This window comes from Dasypus novemcinctus, chromosome 9 (genome assembly GCF_030445035.2).
Source record: "Dasypus novemcinctus isolate mDasNov1 chromosome 9, mDasNov1.1.hap2, whole genome shotgun sequence".
Lineage (NCBI taxonomy): Eukaryota > Metazoa > Chordata > Mammalia > Cingulata > Dasypodidae > Dasypus > Dasypus novemcinctus.
In genome coordinates this window covers 108,169,628-108,179,906 of record NC_080681.1, presented here as the reverse complement: position 1 = coordinate 108,179,906, position 10,279 = coordinate 108,169,628, and the positions used below count along the sequence as shown (strand labels likewise).

Sequence of the window (10,279 nt, the reverse complement as noted above, 5' to 3'; positions counted from 1 at the left end):
CACACCATGACTGGAACTTCAGCGGGCCAGAGGTCAACTCAGTGCTGCCATCAAGCCTCTCAAGAATTTCCTGAAAGGGGAATCGGGGCGAGAAAAGAGCGGGACCCCTTGGGAGTGATCCTGGGAGAAAAGGCCCTGGCCTCGAGCAGCTGGGCCTGCGACCCTGAGCTCGGGCGGGAGTGAGATAGATGGTGGGGGCAGAGCGTGGGGAGAATTCCAGGGCGGACCGGGGAAGAAGAATCAAGAGACCCTCAGAGACCTGCCTCACCCTGAGGGAGGCGGCACACCAGGCAGGCCAGAAGCCTCCACGCCACGAGCGCCGCCTGGCGTCTCTCCTGGGAAGTCTGCGGCGCGACTCAGCTGTCCAGGGGGACAGCTTGCCCTGGGGGCCTGGACTTCTTTTCTCTTAGAAGTGAAGACCTTGCTGCTTGGTTCCATCAGGCCAGGTCCCTGGGTTTTTTTGTTTTTTTTTTCCCAAAGATTTATTTTTTATTTATTTCTCTCCCCTTCTTCCCCCCCCACCACCCCGCTCCCAGTTGTCTGCTCTCTGTGTCCATTCGCTGTGTGTTCTTCTGTGTCTACTTCTATTCTTGTCAGCGGCACCGGGAATCTATGTTTCTTTTTGTTGTTGTTGCGTCATCTTGCTGTGTCAGCTCTGTGTGTGTGCAGCGCCGTTCTTGGGCAGGCTGCACTTTCTTTGGTGCTGGGTGGCTCTCCTTAAGGGGTGCACTCCTTGCTCGTGGGGCTCCCCTACGTGGGGGACACCCCTACGTGGCAGGGCACTCTTTGCTTGCATCAGCACTGTACGTGGGCCAGCTCCACACAGGTCAAGGAGGCCCGGGGTTTGAACGCGGACCTCCCATGTGGTAGGCGGACGCCCTAACCACTGGGCCAAAGTCTGCTTCTTCCTAGGTTTTTTTGTAAAGGCCCTCTTTCATTTCCTTGGATCTGTTCCGAGAAACTGCTGGAATGCCTGGTTTGGGGGAGGCTGTGCAGCTCAGAACAGGGCTCCTCAGTGAGACCAGATTTCCTATTTCCCTCTCTGCCAGGGAAAGTGAATCAGGATGACTTCCTTTTGATGGTTAAACTCTGAAATTTCTGAACTTACCTCAGGAGAAGAAAAGGTGAACTTCTCACCCTCAATAGGATGGTTACTCAGACATCCTGGTATTTTGAATATCAGAGGAATTGTGAACTTATTTTGTCTCTCATGATGATGAGCAAGCCATACCCAAAGAGGGCATGGAAACTAGCAGTGTTTCCAGGGATTCAGGCTTTCTCCCTCAATTTTCTTTTTTTTTTTTCAAAGATTTATTTTTTATTTATTTCTCTCCCTTTCCCCCCCCCTTCCCCTCAGTTGTCTGCGCTCTGTGTCCATTTGCTGTGTGTTCTTCTGTGACTGCTTCTATCCTTATCAGCGGCACCGGGAATCTGTGTTTGTTTTTGTTGCGTCGTCTTGTTGTGTCAGCTCTCCATGTGTGTGCAGCATCATTCTTGGGTAGGTTGCACTTTCTTTCGCACTGGGCGGCTCTCCTTAAGGGGTGCACTCCTCGCGCGTGGGGCTCCCCTATGAGGGAGACACCCCTGTGTGGCATGGCATTCCTTGTACGTATCAGCACTGCTCGTGGGCCAGCTCACCACAGGGGTCAGGAGGCCTGGGTTTGAACCCTGGACCTCCCACATGGCAGGTGGATGCTCCATCAGCTGAGGCAAATCTGCTTCCTGGAACTGTTTCTAAAGCAATCTGAAGAAGGATGACAATGGTGCCCAGTGCAGGCCTTGCCAACTTCCCCTCAGCTCACTTCCTCCTCTGTCCCTCATTCATCTCCCACTTCCTGTGTCTCAGCAGTGAGTTCCAGCTGCAGCACAAGTGTCTTCCCAGGGCTACTGCAGCTCTTTCACCAAGAGCCTCAGGTTTTGGCATCTCAGGGACAGCCCATTTCTCAGAGACAGCGCAGTTTGGAACCAGAGGGATTGCCTCAGACCCACTAACTCTATCCCCATCACAGGCTGCCAGCCTGCAGCTATTACGGTTTTTTTGGAACCCAGTGACAGAAGCCAGCTCTGCCCAAAATGGAGTTTATTGGAAGGATGCCAGAGTGTGTTACAGGATGGAGGGAAGCTGAAGAGCCAAGACCCAGCAAGGGCAGGAGCCAGAGAAATTCTGTAGGCCTTAATAGCAGGGGCTCACGGGCTCTCTGTGGAGTGCAGTCTTGGGTGGACCAGGCCTCTAGGAGCCCATTTCCTGGCAGGTGGGATCTGGTGGGCCCCACTTGGGTCAGGTGCCCTGCCTGGTGCAATGAGCAGTGACTGGAGTAGGGGTGGAACCATGGCCCTGGTTGTGGCTGGATGGGCCCACCACAGAGCCTGTCATATCTGGAGGGCACAGCAACCCACCAAGAGATGTCAATTCAAGGGAAGATGTGTGCAGGTGTCTGAATTATTAGGAGCCCCAAGATCCCATGGCAGTTCCCTCCCCTTTCTGGAATCTCTATGGCACTCTGAGAGCCACTCCCTTAGTGACTTCAAAGTCACTTCAGAATGTAGTTCCAAGACCACCTCCCTCAGAATCCCCTGGGAAGCTTGTTGAAAAGGCAGGTTCTGAGGCTGGCATGGGATCTGCTTTTCCACTGGCTCCCCCAGTGATCCCAATGCATGTAAAGGCTTTGGGTGTAGCCTCATCCCAGCTCCCCCAAATCCCACAAAGTGACAGAGCAACCTGGGGGGCTGCCGCCCCCTCTTCCCTCCCCTGACTAGCTGCTTGTCCCACTGCTTGGCCCTAATGCCCCTCTCCCAGCAGGAGCACAGGCTGCAGGGACTCGTATCCTCTACCTGGTCCCTCATTTCTTTCTTTTCCTTTTTTTTTTTTTTTAACCTTCCTTTTTCTGTTCTGATTCTCTCCAACAATTGTTTTTACATTTAATTTTACCATTGAAACATCTTTGTCTTTACATAAACAACCCCAAACCCTGTTTTGGAGCTAAGTGATGAATAACCAAACAAGGACGAGAACTTCAGTCATCCCCAGTCAGAGGGGATTATTAGTCCCTTGCAGATGGGCCTCATGAGCATTGCACTGGGATTGCTAATTATCCTTAATGAGCTTCTAAAATTCATGGGGCATAATCAGGCCCAGTGAATCAAGCCTCCTGGTAGCCACACCCTGGCGTAGCCACACCCACCGTCACGTGGGGCTGAGACACGTGACTTGCTTTGGCAGATGGGATATCAGCAAACATGATACCGAGGCCTGGTAAGTGTAAGTGTTTGTGTTTGGGGCTTGTTCTCTTGAAACTCTCAAGGAACCACCAAGTGAGGAAGCCTGGCCTGGACCATCTTCCTTGAGGAGGAAAGGCCACGTGGAAAGGGAGGGTCAGCCCTCCCCACTCTCCCAGCAGAACCAGCCCTTAGCCAGGCCTCCAGCTGGATGTTGCCACATGAGCAAGCCCAGGAAAAGCCAGCAGAAGAACAGTGCCGCTGAGCCACAGAATCATGAGAAATAATTATTGTTGTTTTAAACCTTACTTTTGGGTGGTTTGTTATGATCCAGAGGGTCAAAGTAATAATTACGGGACAGTATTTCTGTGCTATTTCCACCTGATATTTGTGTAGATCTGCTGCAATGAAGCAATAAAAATTTACAAAATTACAGTGGTTTAAACAAGATAGTTTTGTATTCTTGTAGTTCAGAGATAGGTGGGTCAGGGCTGGTGGGGCAGCTACCCGCAGAATGGCTCTTCTTTCTCTGGGTCCAAGGTGGCTGATCCAGCTCTTGCTATTTTCCCACTAGCAAGAAGGAAAAAGAACAAGGAGAGGGCATGCCCAATCCTTTTAAGGGCAGAACCCAGAAGGGGCAAACATCACTTCTATTCACATTCTTTTGTCTAGAGTTTGGTCACATGACTTCACCTAATTGCGGAGAGACTGGGAAATGTAGTTTCTTGCTAGGCAGCATGTGCCCAGCTAAAACATGGCAGTTCTTTTTTCTAACGAAGGAGAAACTAAACATTTGGGAATAACGAGTAATCAGTGCTGTGGTCTGTCTCCAGGGTGAGTGTTTTGGTCAATAAATATGAGTGTCCTATGGACTAGGTGGTTTTATTTCTCATTGTAAATTAATAATGAACATCAGGCTTTTGTGCATGAATTGGTTAGGATGGTTTAGGCTGCAAGAAACAGAATACTCAACTAAAAATGGCCTAGAAAGTTGGGAGTTTTATTATTGCAAGAGGTCTTGAGGTGGACAGTTTTGAATCAGCACTGCTTTCTCCTTTCTGCTCTCCCATCTTCAGTGTCAGAGGTGCCCCCTTCATGATGAAAGATGACTGCAGGGGCGCCAAGCATCATATCCACAAAAAAAATAATAGCAGCTATTGGCACTTAGCGCGGGCCAGACACCATCTAAACATTTTAGGTGCATTAACTCATTTGATCTTTACAAAACCATATGAGGAAAGTACAATTATTATCTCTATGTTGCAGATGAGGACCAAGAGGCACAGAGAGGTCAGGTAACATGTTCAAGACCACACAATTAGAGGCAGAATCATGCTTTTAACCCAGGCAGTTTGACTCTGGAGACTTTTTATTTTCAATTTTTAAAAAAATATTTGTTGTGGTAACATATACAGAACATAACACTTCTCATTCTAACCACCTTCAAATATACACTTCAGTGGTGTTAAGTATATTTGCAATGTTGTGCTACATCGCCACCATCCAATACCAAAATTTTCCTGGATACAGAAACTCTGTACCCATTAAGCATTTACTCCCTATTCCCTCTTCCCCACCTCTGCTGCTGGTACCTGTAATCTTCTTTCTGTTTCTATGAATTTGCATGTTCTAGGTATTTCATATAAGTGAAATCATATAAAATGTGTCCTTTGTGTCTGGCTTATTTTTTCAAGGTTTATCCATATCCATGCTGCCTCATGTATCAGAATGTCACTTCTTTCTTATGGCTGAATTTTCCATTGTCTGTATATGCCACATGTTTCTCCATTCATTTGTTGATGGACACTTGGGCTTCCACCTTTTGTGAAACCCACTCTTTTAACTGCTCAACTACGTAGCCACTAGACACTATACCAAGGGAGGAAGACAGGCAGGGCTGGTCCTAAATGTCTTTTTATTAGAGAAAGAAATCCCACCCAAAAGCCCCCAACTGACTTCTGTTCCTCTCCTGTCCAGCTGACATGCCCACCTCTAGCCCAGTCAGCAGTAAAGGGACATGGGAACACATTTAATTAGCTTTGACCCTGTCCTCCATTCCCCGGGGCCTTTCACCTGAACAAAACAGACTTTTAGCCAAGAAGCAGGGGCAAATGCCTGCCCCCATGGCAGAACTCAGGTTTTGCTGGGATTTCCCATCCCACTGGGACTGAGCTAAGGCTCTTACCCCGTTCCTCACCCTCACTAGGCTTCTGTGCTTTCTCAGGCTTATGACTGTACAGCTCTGCTTTCCTGCTTCTGGTGAATTCTAGCAGCTGTTCCCTTTATTTCAGCCCTGGAATTGACTCAAATGCAGGATGCGGTCCATTTCTTCTTCCCAGAAACCATGAAGACCAGGCGGCTCTGTGAGCAGGATTTCAAGATTTGTGGGTGTCTGGAAAAATTATAGCGCTGCTCAGCACCCAGTGGGAAGCAGCAGTGGGACATTCCTGGATTTAAAACCTGGTGGCCACCAGTAGCTGCTCACACATCCTTCAGCCCCGTCTCTCCCCTCCCTGCGGAGTCCAGCCTGCTCCCAGTGTCCTCTCCTAGCCTTCTCCTTCCCCGCTTCCCTCTCAGCCCCTCCCACCTTGACGCGCCCAGGGGCTCCCAGTCCTCACTCAGGACACCTGGCAATTCCACTCTCTTCAGCCCCACCTCCCAAACTCCAGGCCAAACCTAATAGGAAGCCGCAGAACAAAAGGGCCTTTTATTTAAGAAGCAGGATCTCCTCTCCTTAGAAGGAAACTGTGGTTAGAAATAATAGGCGTCCTTTCTGGATGTCCCTGGGTGTAGTGGGAATTCAAATATCAGAGTGTGCTGGTGGCCAGGAGGTCCCTCCCCAGGTTGACTGTCCGAGCCCCTTCGAGTCCTTGGGAACATCACTGAGGAGGACACGGTAGGTTTCCTAGAACCTGAGAAGGTGACATCAATCTGCCGTAGAAAGACACTGCGGTCCTTGAGTTTTCTAAACCCCATCCCCCAAACTGGTGGCTTCAGGCTCCTGCAGGGGCCGCCCCGCCCGCCTCCTGCCTCTGCCTCCCAGGCGCCAAGGCTTCAGTCACTCAATTTAGGAGCCCATTTTCGAGCAATTTAAAAAAATTTTTATTATGTTAACATATATACAACATGAAATTTCCTATTTTAACCATTTTCAAGTACACAATTCAATGGTATTAATTACATTCATCGCTGTGCTTGAGTGATTTTGAGAGCTAAAGGAGAAGTGGGAGGGATCCCCCACCGTAGGTTTTCAGAGGTCCCAGCACCCTCCCAGCCCATGTTCCCAGAGCCCGCGTCGGGAGCAGGAGTGCTCAGAACGGCAGCGCGGGCTGCGGGCCTCCGCTCACCGGTGCAGCCTCCCGCGCAAATCCCCAGGACCCCCCAAGGGATGTGGGTGCCCGCCCCAGGCCTCGGCCGACCTGGTCTGCGCTAAGGTTTTCAGGGAAGAAGCCCCCTCTCCTACCAGGCTGGGGGCTCGGCCTCAGCCTCTTCCCTCCTGCGCCCCCCAAGCGTGGATTTCCACCACCTCCACCCAGTCACTCTGGTCCAGGGTTTGGCCAATGGGAGGACTAGAGCTGAGCGTGGGAGGAGTGGGAGGAGGGAGCCAAGTGGCTTTGCTTGGCGCTGGGGCAGCGAGGACGCGGCTGGGTGGGAGAGGGCAAAGGAGGAAGGCGAGGGGGCAGCCAGGGGTGTGGGCTGGGCCTCCCTGCAGGGCTTCAGCCCACTGGGCCCTCACGCGCGGCCTTCTGCTGAGCGCGACATCCTCGACGTCCTGCTCACGCACCGCCTTGTACCCACCGTGGCTTTGGGAGTGGGGAGAAATGCTCTCCGGCCCTTGTCCCTCCCTTGGGTCAATTCCAGGGCACAAACAAAACGAACAGCTGTGAAAAATCAGCAGAGGCAGGGACGGGGCTGGGGGACGATAAGCCCCGGCCCGGCAGAAACCTCGAGAGGGCCCTGTGTGGCCTCGGTCGCAGCTGGGGCCTGCACACACCTCATCTCGGTCTCCAGGGGCAGAAGGCCACAGCTGACGCCGCCGGCCCATCTGTGCGGCAGACCCTCCTCCCTCCCTCCATGCCGGGGTCTTCAAATGGGGTCCTGGACCTGCAGCACCAGAAAGGAAAATTCTTGATCACACTCAGACCTGTTGAATCAGAAACTCAAGGGGCCAGATAAACCTGCGATTCTGATGCACGCTGGAGTTTGAGAACCACTGGTTTATGCTCACAGAAGCCTCCTTTTGTCCAGGTAACTATGGAGTTCCTGTTCCTTGTTGCCAGGCATTGCTCTAGTGGCAGGAGAACCCTGTTTTGGTCCGTGGGGCAGAAGGGGACGCCTCCTGGGGGCTTCTGGGAAAGATCTCCTCCCCAGCTCGTGTGAACCGGGACTAGCCCTTCCCTGTCCTTTCGCCTCAGGCTGCTGTCAGAGATGGTGAGCAGAGGGTTAATAGGCTTCCGGGTGGCATGTCCTAGCGTGGAGAGCAAGGGAAGAAAGGGACAAGAGGATAATCACAACAGTAGCTGACATTTATTGAGAACGTTCCATGTGCCTGGTGCTCTTAGAAACACTTGGTCTACTTCCCCTTGAGGTAAGTTTTGTTATCCCCATTTTACAGATGAGGAAACTGAGGCACAGGGAGGTTTACATAACTTGTCCAAAGATACACTATCTGGAGGCCAGGATTCAGACCCGGACCATCCCGTACAGGCATGGAAGGCTCCTCTGTAACCGAATTTTGTCTAGGTTCTTGACTATGCTGCAGAAATGAATTTCAAGAGCATGTCAGGTAAGTTAGACCAGTAACTTATTAAGGTAGGGAGAGAAGAGAAATGGGAGAAAATAACAGATCACGGGTCCCAGGTAGAGAGGAAGGGGCTGAAAAGTGATAAAGTGGGCTGATTCACAGACTACAACTTCCTACTATAGGTTATAAATGCCCAGGTTTTTGTTGCATGGTGACCATGGCAGGGGAAAAACGGCGAGAGCAGGGCGCAGAAGGCAGGACAGGCACATGGACCCACATGGGGACAGGAGCCAGGACAGAGTGAAGGCAAAAGAGCAAGAAGTCATCGTGCTTGCTGTTTAAACCATTAATTATGCTGCCCCTTTGCGAATGGCAGGGGAGGAGTTCAGCTGTTTGCTGTTTTGATTGATTACCCCACCCATCAATATCCCAGGAGGGCCCAGTGATAACGTCCTTGGGAATACCCAGGGCTTCTCCTGGCTTCCGGAGGAAGTCTTGTTCTGAGCGGCAGAATCTTGGGGGGCCTTCCAGCCGCCATCGTGGGGATACTGATGTCCACGCGGACTCTTTGCCAGGCTCCAGATCCATCTATTGATTCCCTGTCTTACTAGCCGGCTTCACCTTGAGAGATCTCGGCCTTGTGCTCAGTGCAGTGGAAAGTGGGGAAAGGTTTTAGGCAGGGAGTGGCCACTCTGATTTACCTTTTAAAAGTCCCTGAAATGCCTTACTCATTAAACTCTGCAGGTGGTGGGACGAGCCAGGTGCACTGGCAAGGCCTGTTCTTCAGCCTCTTCCCCTTGTTTCTGAGACTTCACCACCTGCGCAACCGAGCCTGGGGTGGCTGCTTGGGACGGGGGTGACTCAGCGAGGGCTGCTGGTGGGGGTGGGGGAGCACGAATCCCCGTCACCCCCTGGGGAAAAGAACAATAAACCAAATCAGTGGGAATAGTTAAAGGAAGACTAGAAAGACTATCTTTGGGGTGGATTGCAGGTAACTTTAATTTTGGGAATCTGTGTTATTTACATTTTCTACAGTTGACTACATGTCATTTGTTATTTATTTATCTATTTTTTTTTAAAGATTTATTTTTATTTATTTCTCCCCTCAGTTCCCCCCATTGTCTGCTCTCTGTGTCCATTCGCTGTGTGTTCTTCTGTGTCTGCTTGTCTTCTCATTAGCGGCCTCCAGGAACCGATCCTGGGACCTTCTGGAGTGGGAGAGAGGTGATTACTCTCTTGTGCCATCTCATCTCTCTGTTCTGCTATCTCTTCTTATTTTCTCTCCTCTGTGTCTCTCTTGAGCTGTGCCAGCTCTCTGTGTCAGCCGGCACTCCTGTGTGGGGCGGCCTTCCCACACTGGGCAGCACTCCTGCATGGGGCCACATTCCCGCATGGGCCAGCACTCCACGTGGGCCAGCTCGCCACAGGGGCCAACTTACCTTCTCCAGGAGGCCCTGGCCATCGAACCCTGGACCTCCTATATGGTAGATGGGAGCCCAATTGGTTGAGCCACATCCATTTCCCTCATTTGTTATTTAGAAACCAATTTTATTACTTACAAAAAGAAAGAAGAGGGAAGCGGGTGTGGCCCTAACGGTTGGATGCCCACCTCCCACATGGGAAGTTCTAGGTTCAGTTTCTGGTGCCTCCTAAATAAGAAACAAACAGACAATAGCAGACAAGAAGCAGAAACAACGAGCAAATAGATGAGAGAGCCATCTATGGGAGGTGTGTGTGTTAAAACAAACAACAACAACAAAAACTTAGAAATAAAATTTAAAAAAAAGAAAGAAAGGAAGTACAGGGTCCAGAACTCAGCCCTCTGGCAGGCAGGTGGACTTCTGCTGGCATTAGCTTTAGCTGGGACAGTCAAAACGATAGCTAACATTTGACCTTTCAACTACATACTCTGCTGCTTTCTGAAAATTATTTTCAATTCTCCTCTGGGTGAAAGGCCCGCCCTTCCCCCTCCTTTGCTCCTTCCAAGGGGTCTGGTGCTGTGCAGGATCCCTGGGGTGGGGGGAGTAAAGGGGGAGGTGCAAAAGGATGAGAGTATCCAGCTTTGAATCCTTAGAAGCTCAGACAAAAACTCATTCTGCTGGCAGGCGTCTGTCTGTCAGCCTGGACAGGCTCTGTGCCTCCCGGGCTCCTGGGTCATTCGTGGTGCATGTGGCTGTTTGAGGGCTGTAGACACCTGAACATTGTGGTTATTTAGGTTCAAATCCCAGCTCCGCCACTCACCAGCTGTGGGACCTCTGGCAAGTACCTAACCTTTGGGAGCCTCAGTTTCCTCACTGTAAAAGGAAGATCATGGCAGTT

The 10,279-nt window shown here is 50.9% G+C and overlaps 1 long non-coding RNA gene across 1 annotated transcript; it reads left to right on the top strand.

Moving 5' to 3' along the window:
- The first annotated feature begins 5,942 nt into the window (after nt 1-5,942).
- Nucleotides 5,943-9,630, top strand: LOC139439699 (uncharacterized). The gene is made up of 4 exons (XR_011649715.1): nt 5,943-6,112; nt 7,228-7,464; nt 7,832-8,002; nt 8,705-9,630. It is a non-coding gene; the product is annotated as an uncharacterized lncRNA (long non-coding RNA).
- Nucleotides 9,631-10,279: the final 649 nt, after the last annotated feature.